This window comes from Lutra lutra, chromosome 15 (assembly GCF_902655055.1).
Source record: "Lutra lutra chromosome 15, mLutLut1.2, whole genome shotgun sequence".
Classification (NCBI taxonomy): Eukaryota; Metazoa; Chordata; class Mammalia; order Carnivora; family Mustelidae; genus Lutra; species Lutra lutra.
Genome location: NC_062292.1, coordinates 35,693,924 through 35,713,577, shown reverse-complemented (window position 1 = coordinate 35,713,577; position 19,654 = coordinate 35,693,924). Strand labels below are relative to the sequence as shown.

At 50.0% G+C, this 19,654-nt stretch overlaps 1 protein-coding gene across 1 annotated transcript in view; it reads right to left on the bottom strand.

Annotated features, from left to right (window-relative positions):
- Positions 1-1,559: 1,559 nt before the first annotated feature.
- LOC125085576 (uncharacterized) overlaps positions 1,560-19,654 on the bottom strand; it is a 41,998-nt gene continuing 23,903 nt past the window's right edge. Inside the window, exon 6 of the mRNA XM_047704053.1 lies at positions 1,560-1,921. The gene's annotated coding sequence lies outside the window, so the exon portion shown is untranslated. The remainder of the gene's footprint in view (positions 1,922-19,654) is intronic.

Here is a 19,654-nt window from a genome sequence, read left to right as displayed (position 1 = left end):
GTTTCGGTTTACCACCTGGGAGGCATCAGACAACAGGCCCCCAAGTGGCTCCATGAGGTAAATCATTTATCAGGTACCTTCTACATGCTAAGCCAACACACAGCATAGGAGAAGACACAGGCCATCCCCCTAAGACCTACACATACGAGCTGAGGACCCTTATCACCTTCCCAACAGGTAATTTTTGATATTTTGAAAATGTCCTCTTTACTTTAAAAAAAAAAGATTTTATTTACTTGAAAGAGAGAGAGCTAGCAAGAGAGAGCAAGAGAGATCACAAATGGGAGGGAGAAGCAGACTGCCTGCTGAGCAGGGAGCCAGATATGGGGCTCCATCCCAACACTCTGGGATCATGATCCCAGATGAAGGCAGATGCTTAACCAACTGAGCCACCCAGTCACCACAAAATCTGCTCTTTAAAACCTGGAATTCATTTTCCCATTGAAATAACTTTAAACACATCGGTTGGATTCCCTTTGACCCACTTCAGGAAGTCACAAACCCCAATGCCCTTGGGATCTAGGAAGGTAGGAAAGGTGGGAAGCGAGTTAGGGAGGGAGCGTGCCCGCTGGAAGGAGGTCCCCACTCCTCACTGGCAGCCCACCCCAGCCCTGCCTGCTTGAGGCCATCTGCGAACGGAGGCCACCAGGAGCCCACATCGTCCGGTTGTTCGGGCGAAGGCAGAAATCCAGACTCACATTTCCATTTTTAAACACTGTCAAAAACTTTTAAAAGTCAGAACATTCCTGCAGAGCTTCCAATTTGTTTTTGTTGTGGTAATGGATCCAAAATACGGTAGGTTTGCTACAGAAAAGATGGGAGCAAATCTTCCAGAGTGAGGGTTTAAATACAATGAAGGAATGAAGAACGTAACTGCAGAGAACTTTACCTCACAGACGCTGGTACTGGAGGAAAAGGACAGCAGAGAGAAAAGTGAGAACAATCTCAGCCTTCAGGTCAGTGGGTGTCAACGAGCCCTACATGGAGGCCTATGAACAGAAGGGGGCTTTAGGATTATTTTTAAATATAGATGATACCATTGAAGAGCTAGTATCTGGGGGGTGGGGGCAGAGGGAGACGGAGAGAATCTTAAGCGAGGTGACCCTGAAATCACGACCTGAGCCAAAATCAAGAGTCAGACACTGAGCCGACTGAGCCACCCAGAAGACCCTACAGTGCTAGTATCTGTGCCTCATCCTGATCCACCAGAAAGACAATAAACAGTCATTCCAACATCCTGGCCCTCTCTCCCAGTTAGGAGTTGCTACTGTGCACATCATCCAAGGGTCTGTCAGGGCTTTGTTGGTAAAATTGGAAGGGACAATGCAGCTGTCCACCAAGGCCCGGAGCCCTCAGAAACCAACACGATGACCAAGGCATTGTCCAGCCTCGCCTTGGTTCAGTAACTCCCATCCCAGCTCGGGAGGTCTCAGACAACAGAATATAACTAAGAAGAACTCTCCCTCTACGTAACCAGCTACTAGCCTCCAGTCTTTGCTCTGCCCCTGGAACCCGCGAGAACAACCCTAGTCCCCCAAACACATTCAGATATTTCGGGATAACTTTTACCACCACAAGTTTTATTGGGTGAAACAAGGAGGTACAAAAAAGGGAAATGAAAAAAGAGGTGTGTGTGTGGGGGGAGGGGGTGGCAGGGAGGAAGAAGCCAGAGAGAAATATTCTTAAAATAGCTGATCAAAAGTTAACAACCCAAAGGAAAAGAGGAAGAGACTCACGCATTACGTCTTCATGAGAAAGGAGGTGCTCGTGGCAGAACAAACAGTTGAGTGCGTCAGGACACGTGAAAGGAAGGGCCCTCAGTCCACATACAAGGGAAATGTCAGCAGGAGCCACGGGATTAAAGAGTTCCCAAGGACAGCCACCAGGTTGTGCCAACGATCTGGGACAAACGGGATGGAACCTGGAACCGGGAGAGGGAAACTACACAGCTCACAAATGTATACGTGTGGGACATTCTTTTGCCTATTTTGAGCGCAGGGGTTCTTTTTCTTGTGCATTTCTTGGGAGTCTTTACATATTTTGGCTACAAATCCCCTTGCCAGTTATAGGTACTACCTGTGTCTTCTCCACTCAGCTTGTCTTTTCTCTTCTAGTGATGCCTTTGAGGATCAGAAGATTCTCTTTTTCATGTCATCCAGCTTATCAATCTTTCCCCTTATAGCTAGTGCTTTTGGTGTCTTCCTAAAAAATGTATGGCTACCTCAAGGTTATGAAGATCTTCTGTGTTATCCCGTAGATGGAGTTTTACTTTGTCTGAACCCGCACATGGAGAAGGATGATCTCTGACTTTATTCTTGTGTATGAAGTGAGATGGGGTCGAGATTCATTTCTTTCCTTGTGGCTATCCTACAGTCCCAGCACTGTTTATCAAAATGACTGTCATTCCCTACTGCTCAGCAGAGCCCCCTCTGTCATCAGTCAGGTGTCCAGATACGTCTGGGTCTGATTCTGGGCTCCCTGTTCCATTCCTTTGGTCAGAAATAAGACAGATGAATAGGTCTGTCACTGTGTCACAGAGCACTAAACTTAAATCAGGTGATTTTAATACGAGGATTTGCCAACAAGTAAAGTTGAAGAAAATACAAATTAAGGAACGAATTTTGCAAAGTGAGTTCAGTGTAGACAGGCATAGCCCAAGAAGAGGGCCCCCGTGTGGACCTCTCAGAAGGCAAAGGAGGAGCAGGAAGAGAGAAAGAATGGAAGAAGCAAGGGACAGTGGTAAAAGCGAGACTTATTTTTTGTAGACAGTAACACATGATCAAGAGAACAGATTCATACGTTGCAAGAGGTAACCTGCCTCTAAATCCTGCCTGTCCACTACTCAGCTGTGTGACCTTGGGCAAGTTAACTCAGCCTTCTTGAGTCTCAGTTTCTTAATCTTCAAAATGGGGAAATTCTTCCTCATTGGGCTGTGCAGTTAAATAGGTTAAGTGACATACATCACTCAGTCCGGGGCCTACCACTGTACGTATTCAAAAAGATGCTGGGTGCTGCCCTCATCATGGTCAGTGACACAATGGAGACCAGTCAAACTGCTGAAGCAGTCTTGCCGTTCAACAAACATTTAGTGACTACATACCACTAAACAAAGACAGCATATATAGTAGCTAAAAACTCAGACAAAAAAATGAGACAGGTTTGAATCTAAATTCTAGTATAGCCTCTTTACTTGTTATGTAGACTTGAACAATTTATTTCTCCTTTCTAAGTTTCTAGTTTCAGCTTCCTCCATAGTTCCTACGGGCTTTCTTAGTAAGGCTATAATGAGATACAGAAGCATTCTGTATAATGCCTGACAAGTGAACACCCTTCTAGAAAACCCCACCAAAAGACTATCAGAGCTGAGAAATGAATTCAGTAAAGTTATAGAATACAAAATTAATGCACAGTAATCCATTGTGTTTCTATACACTACTAATGAAGTAGCAGAAAGAGAAATAAAGGAAACCATCAAATTTACATTTGCACCAAACAGAATAAAATACCTAGGAATAAATTTCACCAAGAAGGTTAAAGAAGACCTCGCACTCTGAAAACTGTAAGACACTGATAAAGAAACTGAAGACAACACAAATGAACAGGAAGATATTCCATGCTCGTGGACCAGAAGAACCAAGATGGTTAAAATGTCCATACTACCCAAAGCAATCTACAGATTCAATGCAATCCTTATCAAGTTACCAAGAACACTTTTTCACAGAACTAGAGCAAATAATCCTGGAATTTCTGTATAACCACAAAAACCCAGAAGAGCCCAAGTAATCTTGAGAAGAGCAAAGCTGGAGATATCACGATCCCAGATTTCAAGCTATGCTACCCAAAGCTAAAGTAATCAAAACTGCAGTATGGTACTGGCACAAAAACAGATACACAGATCAATGCGACAGGACAGAGAGCCTAGCAACAAACCCATGCACAGACGGTCAATTCACCTATGACAAAGAGGCAAAAAGATACAACGGGGAAAAGTCAATCTTTTCATCAATAAAGGGTGCTTGGAAAACTGGACAGCAGAAGAGTGAACATGGACTACAAGCCACCCCATACACAAAAATAAACTCAAAATGGACTAAAGACCTAAATGTTGGACTTCAAATCCTAAAACTCCTAAAGGAAAATTTAGGCAGTCATCTCAGCCTCAGCAACATATTTAGGGGTATGTCTCCTCAAGCAAGGGAAATAAGCAAAAACAAACTCTTGGGATTACACGAGAATGAAAAGCTTCTGCTTTTCAGATGGCAAAGGAAACCATCAACAAAATAAAAAGGCAACCGACTGAACGGGAGAAGATACCGATATATCCAGTAAGGAGTTAATATATAAAATATGTAATTATATTACACAACTCAACACCAACCCCCCCAAACAATCCAATTAAAAAATGGGCAGAGGACATGAACAGACACCTTTCCAAAGACATACACATGGCCAAGAGATACACGAATCTATATTCATCTATGCTCAATATCACTAATCATCACGGAAATGCAAATCAAAACCACAGTGAGATATTTATCTCACACCATCAGAATGGCTAATGTAAAAAAGACAAGATTTAACAAGTGTTGGCAAGGAGGTAGAAAAAAGGGAACCCTTATCTCACTTCTGGTGGGAATGTAAATGGGTGCAAACACTGTGGAAAATAGTACGGAAGTTCCTCAAAAAAGAATTAAAAATAGAAATAGCACATAATCCAGTAATTCCACTGGCTATTTACCCAAAGAAAACGGAAACAGTAATTCAAAAAGATACATGCACCCCTATGTTTACTGGAACATTTATTACAATAGTCAATACATGTAAAGTGTCTATCCACAGATGAACGGATAAAGGAGATGTGGTAGACACACACACACACACACACACACACACACACAATGGATTATTACTCAGCCATAAAAAAGAGTGAGCTCTTGCCATTTGTGACAACACAAATGGACCTAGAGGATATTAAGTGAAATAAGTCAGAGAAAGACTAATACCATATGATTCCATTTACATGTGGAATCTAAAAAATAAGTGAACAAAGAAATGAAAAAACAGACTCCTTAATATGGAGAAAAACCTGGGGGCTGCCACAGGGGAGCTGAGTGGAAGGATAAGTGAAATAGATAAAGGGGACCAAGAGGTACAGATTTCTAGGTGTAAAATAAGTCAGTCATGGAGATAAAAAAGTACAGCAGAGGGAACAGAGCCAATAACATTGTAAGAACATGGTGACAGATGGTGACTGCACTTCTGTGGTGAGTACTGAGAGATGTATAGAATTGTCGGATCAACGTGTTGTACACCTGAGACTAACATAACAGCGTATGTCAATTAGATTTCAATCACGATTTTTAAAAATTCGGAAAAAAACCTCCAAAATAAATGCTCAAACTGGTGCCAGCTATCATGACGATGAGATCAACGATGCCAGACAATGATGATTTGGGGAATGGTACATATTAGGCCCTGGAAGGAAAGGCTTTCTAACACCTTGGAAGCCCTACAGTCCTGGGCATTCCTGGTCTTACATCCAAATATTAACCAGGCACAGGCAGCCCAGCTTCACAGTGATAAGACAAAGTAGTAGATAGGATCAAGTGTGTTCAGGTGGTAGGTCCAAGGCAGAGGAAGGGCTTGAAGAAGAAAGGTTAGAGGTGCCAAGTGAAAGCCAAATTGCTGTAACAGTAAAATACTTATTAAAATAATTTCTAATTTCTTGATACTTTAAGAAGAAACAAAAACATAGGATCTGCAAATGTTATATAATTAGACAAAGTCTCAACTGATGCTGGGCTGGAGGTGGGTGTCAGACACAGTGCTCATAGATTAGAAGTCTGATGGGAAGAAGATTCCGGAAGGAACAGTGCTGCCAACAGCTTCAATCAATAATGATGACCATGATGCCGTCAGCCTGAAGACTGCGTCTTGTCAGTCTCTTAGAACAACCCCCCAGAGCCACTGAGAAGTCGCTCCCCTCAAATCCTCAACCCAAGGGACCATGGCACTTCTATCCATGCCTGAGCTAAAGTAAAACTCGGCCCAGCAGTGGCAACAAACACCCCAAGGACACAATGCAGTACCACGTGCCAAGTGCAAATCCGAGACAAGGGCTGGGGACAGCCTGTGCTGGAGGGTAGGTCCTGGCAGAGGTGAGATGCAGATCCAGACCCGGAATGTCGCCACAGATGGGGAGCAGGAGCCAGGCGGCTGCCGACAGTAAGTGGCCTGGCAGACACTGGCCCTGAGAGCACGGGCCTCCCCACGGCTGCACGGTGAGGGAAGAGGAGCGAAGGCCAAGGCCAGTCCTGAGCTCACCTCACCCATGGAAGGGAGACTCCCTTGTGGAATCGTGCCCAAGGGAAACAGAATAATGGGGTGTGTTTGTTGTCAGCGGGGCGGGGAGGGTGGTCAGGCCTGGGAGGGCAGATGCTGGGAGCAGGACGGCCCATTCGTAAGCAGATGCCTTCTCCTGGGCAGACTGGCTCAGTCTCCCTCTTGGGCCAAAAGTCCAGGTTCCAAAGCGACCTGCCTAAGCAGGCTCCCATCACCTCCTGGGAAAGGGAAAGAGGCTAAAAGGTCTATCTTGTCCTGGGCCACTGACCACGAAATCTAAGCTCTGGCCACAGGGGGCTCTGGGCTCAACTTCACACAAAACCTAGGCTGACAACGGGACCGGCGCCGGCTCTTCTGACAACGGACCAAGGCTGGCTGAACAGGCACTCCACCAGCCGAAGCCCCTCGAATTCCCTGGACCAGGGGCTTCTGGTGCCGCCTGAATCGCAGGGGGACAAAGTCTGCTTGGGACTCAGGGAGTAACCCAACGCGCCCCTTGGCTGGCTGCTCTTGAAATCCTGGCCCTGTCAACGGATGGAAATAATTTCCAGAGAAATGGAGTGTGGCTGGGCCACGTGAGGTAGGCTGAAGGGAAGCCCACCCCACCCTTGCCCAGTGGAATATGCAGTCGGTCTGTGCCCTGGGCCCATGTGCCCGGGCGGGGGGTGTTGCTGTACGAGCTCTTGCCCAGGTGCCCTCTGGCACAGGCTGGGACCCTTAGATGTTTCTGCTGCTCTTGGGGTGCTTTGTCTCAATCCAGGAGGGAAGGTCCGGGCAGGAGGAGAGGTCTCTAGGGTATGCAGATCCTGGGCAGCCAATGATTCATGGAGCTGTACTGACCTTTGTGTGAACACACAAGCTTAGCGCCATGTTGCTCAAAAATGAAGTTTCTGTCCTGCTCCAGAACAAACTACTGCTTTGCTTCGCTGAGTCAGATCTAGACAGCAGGAGTCACAGATACTAGTAGCACGGGGGTTCCCCAAACAACTCTGACTTGAGCTTTAATTTCCATACTGCGTTCTCCCCCACACAGGGGCATGCCTGTGCCCATCCCCACAGCCCAAGAAGGAAGAGGAAAGACACCGGGGCCATCATGTAGGCCAGCATGCAAGTCTGGGCTTTCCGCAAAGTGCGAGTCTTGCCAGGAGCTGGAGCAGGGACAAGGCCTCCAGGGCTGCGGCGGGTGGGGGAGGGGCCGGGGGCAGTCCAAAACGTAATCGTTAATGTCGTGTTTGGGGGTGATCTTTGGGATGCATTTTCATAACACTGCTTTCGATTTCAGGATATTGTTTTCATAATATGAAACCTCACCCAAAGTAAGGTTCCAAAAATCTTTGATGGTGTGAATGAATACATCCTCTGCCTACAGAGAGCTTATGAGCGTGGAGGGTTTGTTGACCAGAATTGTTGGGGGTGAGAGACAGTCCTGTGGCTGTCTTCTTGACGGAGAGAGAGTGTTGGAGCAATGTTCTTCTGGAGGGTTCCGACTGTGACTGGTAAGCAGCAGTTACTCTCGGGTTAGGATCTGGGGCAGGCCTCTGAGGTCAATGTTCTCTCCCCCAAGGCAGACCAGCAATAACTGCTCTGCCTTAAGAAACTAAAGATCACATTAGGAGGTTTCCCCCAATGCCACGTAATTTGAGGTGAGTGGAGCAGCCCCCCTCACTGACACTCTCCCTCTAAAAACCTTCAAAACCTTCAGGGACCCGGTGAGTACTAAAAAAGGAGGCTCGTCCTACAACAAGAACCATGTCCTACAATAAGGACCATTTATTTATTCCATAAAGTGTGCCTGAGGCCTACTGTGTGTGCGTCAGGCACAGTGCTAGGCACATTTTGTAGAACTCAACTTTGGCCAGCACAGGCTTTCCCAAACCACCAGAGGCTGGTAATCTGCAAAAGCAGGGCATTGGGATGACAACTGGCTCCTTAATCGCACCCCGCCCCCCCCAAATGAGGAGGCTCGAGTCTTGCCACCCTTTCAGTCCATAGCACATTAAAAATCACTTCATGCCTTTCTGGAGAGGCAGAGCTGAGTGGTGGGGGCAGACCAGGAGGCTAGGTGCACCAACAGCACCAGTGAGAAGCTTCTGCATAGGTGACATGGAAAGGGTGCCACTAATCCTTCTGAGAACCCAGAGTCACTAGAGAACTATAGAGGACCCTGGACATGAGCCTAACAGCCAACGGAACAGCCTCCGAGGAGCCCCCCCACCCAACAATGACCTCGCAGTCAGGCGAAGGCATGGCTCGTGAAGTCACCCCAAGAGCAGTAACACCATCTCTGCCCCAGACCTAACAGAGTGACCCAGCCCCGAGCAAAGGCCCAGCATGACCCTCCAGATAAAGCCTTTAGAGTCCTGGTGATATAAGATACCTTCGAGGTCATCTGGCCTCACCTTTCACCAATAACAAGATTGGCCTTGGGTTCAAGGCCAAGGTGGGGGGCCCTGGCTGGGTGACTGTCTCTCTGCCCAAATTTACTCCCTGTAAAGTAGGGCTAACGAGCTATTCATAACCCTTCCCGGTGTTCCCGTGAGGAGCAAATGAGTCCCTACCAGTAAAGCACTCGGTAACACCGCCTGGTACGCAGGAGTCCACGGAGGGGTAGCTCTCGTTTTTATCATCAGCATCCACACGTGGTGACCCCTCTGCTTAGCTGGAAACACTGTTGACCCCGCGGAAAGAGCTCCCTACCCCGCGGGGTCACCCATCTTCCCTTCCTCACGTCCTTTACATCTCAAAGGCTGGGAGAATATTTTAAGTTCCATGCACCAGCCTCAGCCTCTCTGCCACGGTCACCCACTGGCCCCAGAGCTGCCCTCTGGAGCGCACAGAGTAAGCCCAACATCCACATCATGTGACAATCCTTTAAATACACAAAGCAAATAAGTACCCAGCAAACCCGCTCCACGGAAACCTTTCCCTCTCCGGGATCAATACTGCCAGGTTTCACAGGCCAGCAGCCCCTCCTCTCTACCTGCTCGAGTGTGACATTTTCTCTCCTAATTGGGAGCAATGACAATGCTCCAGAGAGGCCCTCGCAGGCCAGGAGGGAGCACAGTGGCCTCCAGCAGAGCCTGCTTCCTTCCCTAGGACACCTCCACTCCCCCTCTCTGGCTCAGTCCCGTGCGGCTGCCCTGCTCCTCCACTCCCGCCCTCACTCCCCATGCTCCCTTGAGGTCTTCTTTGGGACTCTCATGTTCATCGTGATCTTATGGACGGACGAGCGAACCTTTGCTGAATTATTTCTATATGAAAAACACTAAGCCAAATGCTTTCGAACACATTATGTCTACTCATCCGCTCTATCTCCCTCAGCTAGGAGTCCAGCCCTGTTCTCCAATCCTGAGCTTACCTGCCCCCCTTTCCTGAGTGCTCCCTGGATGGGTCCCTTCTTCCTGGCCACATTCCTTCAAGGAGAAGGTGCTCGGACATGGCGGATGCTGGCCCAGAATCTGAGGCCGTGGTCTCTGTGAGACAAAGCAATACATCCACCTTCATTCTCCATTCTCTTCCAGGCAGGCCACATGCTGGCCACCACGATGTTCTCCCTTGTCTAGACACCAACAACGGGTATGCCCCGTGTTGTAAGTGAGAGGCTGGGAGTGTGCAGTCACGTGTCATCACGTGCGCTCAGCCAGCGCCTCCACCTAGATAGAGCGTGAACGTTTCAAAGATGGGGTCCCGGCAAGCTTTGGAGTTCTTTCGTTCTTCCCAAAGCTCAACTCCCCGTGGCACTGAGCCAATCCTTGTTGACTGGCTGATGGGGCTAGAGCAGGCGTCCCTGTCACCATGACCACCCTGAGTCCCTGACAAACACGCTGGAAATGGGTCCATTCATCCAAGGCCCTTTCCGCACGCCCTCGTCCTCTGACTTCCACTGCTCTCTCTTTCCTTCGAACCAGACTTGTCGAACATGAGTTTACTCAACTTACTCTAGTTTCTAGAAAGGCTTCTCAAGCACATACCAAAGGGACATCTGACTTGTGCTTTCACAAACACGAGTGATCACCTCGCCCTCTGGCTGGACGGTTCTAGGAAGGTGCTAGGCTTAAAACAGTGACCCCCAACCCTGAACCCTGGCGTCCCTCTCTTCCATGGTTCTCCCTGTGGCCTCATGCAAGGCAAACAATGCAGGACCCAGAAATCAGCTGTCCTCACCCCACAGCGGGGAAGACCACTGTCAAACCCAGCCACATCCAAAGAATCAACGACCAGAGACGAACAGTTCCGCATAGCTATTACCTGGACCTCGGCTAAGGAAAGAGTAGAACACTGTCCTCACCTGATCTGGCGGCAGATGAAGAGAAAAGGAGCAAAGGGGCAACATCCACAGCCCCCAGGAGGTAGGTGGAAAGCTGGAGGCTTGCCACCTTCCAGGGCCTCCTGGGGTGGGCCACAATTCCTGCTGTTATTACAAACATCACCAACCAAGGAGAAGAGGGGGTAGAGGGGGTAAAGCCCTCCACCGTGTGGCTCCAGATACCTCACTGATACGATATGCTCCAGACAGAAGCTCAGGGTCCTCTGAGACATGAAAAGTGGTGACCACATGGGGAAGGCCCAACGTCCTTGGGAGGCTGTGCCGGGCCTAGTGAATTAATGAGCTCTTACCAAGTTATTTCCGATTCTCTAAATACTTACAATGCTGAAGACAACGCCAGGCACACAGTGTTTGTTGATGCTGTTACTGAATCCAGGACAGGAGGAGAAAGAGAATCAAAATTAAATATAAGATATGGTTCATAACCAAAGGAGTTCTTAAAATAGCCTCCAGAGCTAACATGATTTGGGAGCAGTTATAAAACAGCCTAACTGCAAGGAAGCTTCTCGTGGACCTGGACTGCGTCTCGTGGCCCTTGATGCCACCATGATGGTGGCTACATCCATTTCCAGAAATCATCTGCTGGCTGAATGGACAAATGAACACAAGAATGGGAATACGGCACAACTTCTTTGGGGCCTACTTCGAAATATCCCAAACACCAACGTGTACCTCCCATTTTCAGATCACAAAAGGCCCAGATGCTACTGACTGACCACTTCTTACCATGAGGCTATACTCAGAGTAAGGACACACCACCTTGTGCAAGGAATACAAAAATGTGTCCTAGCAAGCCACGCCCAACATGGACCTCCCTCCCCAACTTCTGGCTCCCCTGTCTTTCTCTCACACATAGCACCAAGTAACAAGTTAAAAAAAACTCTTTGTGAAGAAACTTTTTGCTCCTCAGCCAAGAGGATGACGCTAACTCACACCACAGAAGGCATCCCTCCTCCTGCTGATTTGTAACCTGCTCAGACCCGAGACAGAATCTGCCCAGTTGACCTCTAAGACCTGGCCTTCTCCCTGGGGCCTACAGGACTGCAGGCAGAGGCTACCTCCCTCTCCCACAGTCTTGATCCCTACTGACCCTTAGGTGAGGAACAGTAGCAGCCTTGACCCCTACTGACCCCTAGGTGAGGAATAGTAGCAGAGCCTCTATTTGGCTTAGAGGCCTTAACCAGAGTTTGCCTTCCTACCAAGGTTGCCTTGTGGCCTTGGCCCTCAGTGCCACTGATCTGGATGTTCCTTTGGTCCCCCTCCTGAAAGAGCCTTCAAATAAGGCCAAGTCCCAAAACTCGGATGCCCCTTGCCTTTGATGTACCCAAACAGCATCCTCCTCCTTATGAACGTGGAGCTCAATATCCATGAAGCCTGTCAGACATCGGGCCTGGTACTGGGCCCTTGGCAGGCCTCACACTCACTCGCTCTTCACAATGGTGCTACGAAGCTGAGACTACTGTTGCCTGCACTTCAAAAGTTAGGAACTGAGAAACATGTTCAAGGATGTACAGCCAATAGCCAGACCTATAAGCCCAGCCTCTTCACCCTTGTGCTAGACATACTAGTGACATCCCTTCCTCTCCGGAAACTTCCTCCAAACACCTGTCCTTTGTGAATGAACTACTCCCTACTTTCCCAACAGACAAGCCCGGTCTAAAGGTGAGACTACCACATCTCTTACAAAAAAAGAAAAGAAAAAGCAGCCAAACATATATGTGTCTTTTTTGTAAATAAGTATTTTTAAAATAGGTTTTTACTACGGACTCATTTACATGAGGTGTAATGTATATGTAACTCCTTCCAGTTTACAAAGGAGTTTTATGACCAATTATCTTATCGTATCCCCCCTGGAGGCCTTGTGAGGTAGACACACTTACTTCCTTTTCACAGATGAGCAAATGAGAGAAGCAAGGGGAGCTGGCCGGGCTGGCCCAGTCGGTGAGCAGCAGAGTAATGTTAACTGACCCCCGACTCGCAGACGCCCAGACAGCACAGCTTGATGCTAGCATGAGAGGCGGCAGAGCCCGGGGGCTGACAGTGGGGGTCTGGGAGTCAGGAAGACTCCCCCTCACTGGCTGTGTGACCCAGGGCCAGTTAATTAACCCGTTTCTTCATCCATAAACAAGTGCTAATAACAACTGTGACACAGGATTACTATGAGGATTAAATGAGATAATATATATAATATATGAAGGACTCAGCACTCAGATCAACACCCAGTAAACACTCATTACAGCAGTCATTTTTATGATTCCCTGAGGCCCAGGCAGGGACTGGGTGTCCAGGGTGTCCCACACTCCCACAGACTCACAGGACACAGCCCGAGCAGGCCACGGCTACACAGGCGCACGATACCTAGGACCTGTGCTCTCCTGCTGGGGAGGCCAGGCACAGGCTCCCCCGCATGCCCCCCACCATGGGGAAGGTGAGAACAGTTCCCTGACTGCTGAGGAGTCCATGGCGCCGTGGGCCGCAATCAAGATGGCGCTGTGGGCCACAAACACGATGGTGCCGTGGGCCACAAACAAGATGGCGCCGGCCGCAGGGCTGGGCTGGCCTGAGCACACTGAAGCCTTCCTCTCCACATTCTGCCTCACACGTCCCTCCCCCGGGGCTCGGGGGCTCTGCTCCCAGGGCTTGGGAACATGCCTGTCCTTGGTGAGAAGAGCAAACAGAAGCTTGTGGCCTACTTCCAGCAACCTCGCTGTTTCTCACTTTAAGATTAAAATAATAAACACAGACAGAGAGAGGCTGGAAAGCGCTGGGTGGGGGGAGAGTGAAGTGGCATGGGAGCTGCGGCACAAGGACTCACGCAGCACAGGGCTGCGGTAACCTGGCAACCTGTGGAAGGTGTGTCAGAGTGAGTGGGACGCGCACAGTCAAGTACCAGGGCTGGGAACAGTCAGGGCTGGACGAGGGAAGGTCACAACAGGCTGGCCGGGTTCCTCGGGGCGCTGAGAAGGGAGGGAGGGGGAGCACAGAGCACGCTGCCTGCCCACACAGCTCGTGACTCCCAGCTGTGTCCCCAACGCCTCCTAGCCCGTGGCCCTGCTAGCACCAGGCTCTCTCTTCTACCGTCCAGACTCTAGGTTCCTCTCCCAGCATCTTCCCTGAAATCCCAGACAATCATGTCCTCCTGCTCTGACGTCTTCCATGGTTCCCCCATGTCTTGCCTAGGTATTCTCCTACTGTTCCAGGCCCCCTCGCCTCTGGTCTCAATCCGCCCCTCTGACATGAGTTTCCGTGTTCCTCCCATACTGCCCTGGGATCTGCCTACTCAGCCCTCGGACCAAATCCGAGGTCCCTGCTCTGTCAACAAATGTCTGCCGTATGCTTACCATGGACCAGACACAGGGCTAGGCACCGAGACTACAGGAATACCTAGGATGTACTGCCCACGGTGAGCTTGTGGTCCTCGGGCCAAACCGACCCACTGACACAACACAAATGAGGCAAGTAATCTAGGATTACCAGATACAGTGCACTTACCATGAGCCAGACACTATTTTAAGCACGTTATAGTCTCTCCTTTAATCCTTTCACTAACCCTATGAGGTGAGTGCAATTATGACCAGTCCCATTTCATAGATGAGAGAACTGAAGCCAAGCACGTAAAACTTCTTCAAAATCACCCTAAGTAAGGGACAGATGGCCACGGACATGGGGCATCCCTGGCAGAGAGGCTGGTGTCAGCACTGAGGCCCGGCTGGACAGTCAGCGGTGACAACAGGCATGGTCAGAGCCATATACCAGGATGGCCGCTACCCAGCAAGCCCCCTCTACTTCCCAAACAGTCGCCCTGGGCGTGGGTGCTTCCCACCTGGCAAAGAGAAGCCTGCAAGGAGCGTAGAACATCACCCAATGCTGCCCTCCCCCGTTCTAGGAAGAAAGCCAAAAGCAGGAAGGGGACATGTACACGGGCAGCAATCACTGTCAGAGGAAGATGTGATCAGAGAACCAAACCCACAGCAGCTCCCCTTAGTATCTGCGCTCACCCCAGGTCAGCAGGCAAACTTAACCCCTCATCTGTTGGGGGCTCCGCAACTCCAGCACCGATTCCCCCCCGGGCACAAGCTGTGGGAGGGAGGTCCGGGGGATGCGGAAAGGACTCTTCTTCCTGTTCCTGAGTGGCTGTGAGCCTCTGCGTGGCAGGGAACATCCGTGCCCCATCCAGCCCGGCAGACCCTGCACCCACCTCAGGCAAGCCTTTGCCACCACCCAGGAGGGCTGGAGCGACGAGGCCGGCACAACACTGAGGCCCAGCCGGGGATGGGGTTCGGAGCCGGGGCCCTCAGCCTAGGGCATCTCCACCGGGCCTGGGGTCTCCTGCCCTCCTGGGGCTGAGGCCGTGCAGAAGGGGTGTGCGGCCTCGGGGTCAGGCATAGCAATGCGGCTGGGAGCGGGGAGACAGACTCGTTGCCCTTTCAGGCCAATCCAGGTGGCCTTTTCCCATCCTCTTCTCCTCACTCACAGTAGGAATCCCCCCCCAGGAGTCCCTGTGGCCCACACCAGGCACCCCCACATAATGTTTCCACCTGTGACTGGCAGAAGGCACTCTTCCCACCCGCCTCTCCTCTGAGCAGCTCTGGGGGCTCCCTCTGAGACTGGCTGTAATGTACACACCCATAAGGACGGGGCCTTGTCTGCTCTGTAAATTGCTGAGTCCCCAGGGCCTAGAACAGTGCCTGGAATACAGTAGGCCCTCAGTAAATACATATGGAAGACATGCATTATCGTTTCCACCTTATCAATAAGAAAAACTAAGTCTGTTTCCCAAGGTGACAGCTCCTCTATGGCAGAACCAAGGTTCATGGCCGGGCATTCCCAGGCACAACACACCCTATTGCATAATCATTTGACACTGGTATTTACTGCGTACCTGACAGGGGCGAGATGCTCAGGACAACACAGAAGATGATCCCCACAATTAAAATTTTATTGGGGCCTTTTATACATCAGGTGCTGGAGGACACAAAGACATGGCCTTTCTTTAAAGGCTATGTGTGTGTATGCACACACAAGCGCGCGCGCGCACACACACACACACACACACACACACACACACACACACACACGTGTATATTTGCATATATGTAAATGAATGCAAATGTATGCTATCTGTATACCCAGTATATGTAAACGCCATGTGTATTTACAAATACCTTATATATGTAAATTCCTTTAAGCCACCCCTAAGCAATACAGAGGACCCTAATAATTAAAATAGTTAATAAATGCAACAGGAATCTGGAGAGAGAATTCACCAGAGGCAAAGAGGTTCCACAAGGGAGGTAGAAGCTGAGGGGGAAATCTGAAAAATCCAAAACTTCCAGTAAAAATGGAAGGAACAAAGGCAACCCGAGAGGCAGGAATGATGTGTGAAAATGCAGAGAAGCAGAACTCTGCAGGCTCGGGGAATAATCTGTAGGGAAGGGAAGTCTGACGGGCCTAAGGTTTTCTTCCCCTTGATTATTTTTTGCAAATTTATACCTCTGCTTTCAACTGTTTCATATTCTGTTGCTATCAGTCACGTTTTATTTGAAGAACAGGTTCTGCTGCAATAAAAAAATATATATTTTTGAAAACCACTGCTCACGTTCAATCTTGTCATCCCACAGAAGCTGGAACCGCCCTGGGTCCCAGAGCTAGCTTGGGGCCGAGCTGGTGCTGGACCACAGTCTGGGCTGCCCGTGAGCTGTCCAGGACACTCTCACATCCCATAGGGTGTGATGGGGCGAGCAGAGAGAAGGCGGGCTGGGCTGCTACAGAGCCTGACTGCCAAGTGGCTCGGGCCTCGGGGCCCTGAGCAGTGAAACAATGGGTCTCAGGGTCCCTCTTAAGAACAGATGCCTCTGACGAGGACATAACCAGACACCTTCTGGGCCCCTGCCCTGGGGTGTCCCCTTCTGCTGGAGAAGCTGCAGAGCTCTTTCTGCTCAAAGTCATGAGTCGTTTGTTGTTTTTTTTTCCTGCCTGGCTTGTTTTGACAAGAGGAAGAGGTTAATCCTCTTGGCAAACGTGGGTCATACAACAAGGCAGCCGTCCCCTCCCTGAAGCAACAGGGGCAGCCGCCTCCAACAGGGAGAAACCGGATCTAGGAGTCTGACTGGTCAACAGCTGACCTCCCTGTTCTGGCCTCTGGTGGCTCCCACACATCCCACGGGGGCTACCTTCCCTGAAGAGTCACTGGCTCCGGATGTGTTCGACTTCCACCTCCACCTAGGTATTAGCTGGCTGATCTCAGGAAAAAGTACTTTATACTGCTCTGTGACTCAGTTTCCTCATCTGTCAAACAACAATGACCCCACAGAGTTACTATAAGGTTTCAACGAGTTAATAAGCAGAAAACAGACTAACACCTGGAACCCAGTCAACACTCAATAAATATTGCTATTACTCTTTTTTGTTGGTTTGTATGTAAGTCTCCCAGAATTCTGAGCTCTGAGGGGCTGGGTCAGACTGGGCTGGCAGCGAAAGGGCCCTGCTCGGGGCTGGAGCAATCCTCGGGGCCCAGATCACACAGGCAAAAGGCTGCAGGGATCCAAAGCCTCCTTCGGGGTCTTGGGTTCCTTTCCAGCACCTCAGACAGAGCCGGAGGCAAGCAGGTGATGCTTCATGCTTCTCAGCTCTGCCAAACCCTGGTACTCCAAAGCCGGCGAGGACTCGGGGGGCTCCTGCCTCGCATGCACTCTGCCGGGGTTCCTGCCCTGGGAGGCAGCATCTGACTGGTTCCCGGCACGGAGGATCCCCGTTCCACAGGCTTGGATCCTTCACTGACATCCTGTGGGGATGCTCCAGGCATTTTCCTTGAGATAAATAGCTTCTAGGCAGCGGAATTGACCGGGGTGGGGGTGAGGGGTATCTGGATATTACCTTTAAATCCATTTCCGAATATTTCCTTAAGATCGGGGGCCGATCCTGTGGGTGTACGTAAGAATTTATCAAACTGCTTTTTCAGAAGGGGTATGTGTGAGCGCACAGCCTTCTGCCGGGCCCCAGGGTAGCGCGTTGGCAGCCTGGCACGCGTGGAGAGGCTTCCCAGAGCGAGATGGGGGCAGATGTGCCATCCACTTTCTCGGTCTCCAGTCCAACATCTCCCCGGTTCTGCGGGAAGGAAAGTCTGGAAGACTCGGGAGAAGTCGAGGAGCAGTCCAGGCCCACGTCCTCCTTCTTAGATCGCAGCCTTCTATCCCGTGCCTCAGCGGGGGCTCAGGGAACGCTGGTTACACGGAATGCAGGCTCTGATTCTCCAGCACCCAACTCAGAAACAGCCACCCTCGCATCTGAGGCAGCTGTGTCTGTGACATGCAACCGAATCTTTACAAAACCACCAGTGTCCATGACAGAATATTCTACTACGCTTACTGGGCAATGGGGTCATTGTGGGGATTCTCTGGTGTCGGTAACTAGGCTGCATTACTTGAGATGGAGATTACTCAAGCTTCCCCCACCTGCCATCTCTTAATCATCTTGAAAATGGAGGAAATAACAGAAGTGCCAACTGTGTGTCCCACATTCCCCTGCAAATCCTCTGCCTCGCCGATCTGCTCTCCTGGTCATCCCCTTGCACACCCCCATTCTTTCCCCGGAGCTCTTTCCCTCCCTGCTTCCACTTGGGGTGCCCTCCTCTCTCATCTTAACAGCAAGGAGTTCCAGCCATACTCCAAGGTCGCCCGCAAGTTCGAGACTCCCGAGAGGCCAGAGGATGACCTGTGCTTCCTGAATCTTTCTCTGCTGCTTCACACCTGTTGCCAGTGCTCGTGCCTCAGCAGTCAGCAGCTCTCTGGCTGCTTCAGGTGAGTTTCCCCTGTGGCCCATTCTGGCCTGTACTGCCGCTAGCACTCAACAGGAAGTTCTTTCCAAAATGACGTCAGACAGACCCGAGTTCAAGTGTTGGTTCCATCACTGTTTGCCAATTCCATCATTCCTTCCTCGACCCCGTTCTCTTGACTTGGATGTTACTTAGCAGCACCCCCTTCTTAAAACCGCTATCCTATTTTTAAGTACATGACCCTGAGACCCCCTGTCCTGCATCCTTCTTGGTGATGCTCCCACCTGTCCTGAGCCCAGACACCTGCTCCTGACGCTCAGGCCCCGTGCCTGGGGAATATCTTCACAACACTGGCTTCGTCCCTCCCTTCCCCTTTAGACCTGAGCTATCCTAGAATGCCTGCTTGGCAGTCCACTGCAGTACCCATCCCGCTGTCACCTCATGTTCAACACAACTAAAATTCATTCAACAATTCCTTGTTGAGCACCCACAAAGCCAGGACGTGTTCTGGTTATTGATCAGAAAACCCTGTAAAAATGTGTGCACTGATGAATGCATGCATACCTAAAATGGAGTGTATCCTTATAACGGAACGTTATTCAGCTTCCACGAGAAAGGAAATTCTGAAATGCACTACAACATGGATAAACCTGAAGACATTCTGTCAAGTGAAACACGCCAGTCACAAAGGACAAGAGTGTGGGATTCCCCTTCCACAAGTCCTTAGAGCTGTCAGATTCCTAGAGACAGAAAGAAGAATGGTGGCTGCTGGGATGGGGGGCGGGTGGTGCTGGGGAGAGGGCGAGTGGGGAGTAATTGTTAGTGGGTTAAACGTTTCAGCTTCGCAGGATGAAAATAGCTCTATAGATGGACAGTGAAGGTGGCTGCCCCACGGTGTGAATGCACTTAATGCCCCTGGGGCTGTACACTTAAATACGGTGAAGGTGGTAAATCTAGGGGCACCAGGGTGGCTCAGTAGATTAAGCGTCTGCCTTCGGCTCAGGTCATGATCCCGGGGTTCCGGGATCGAGCCCCACATGGGGCTCCCTGTTCAGCAGGGTGTCTGCTTCTCCCTCTGCCTCTGCCCCTCCCCCAACTCATGCTCTCACTCTTTCTCTCTCTCAAATAAATAAATTTTGAAAGTCTTTAAAAATTAAAAAAAAGATGGCAAATCTATATTATATGTATCTGTCACAATGAAAGAAGCCCTT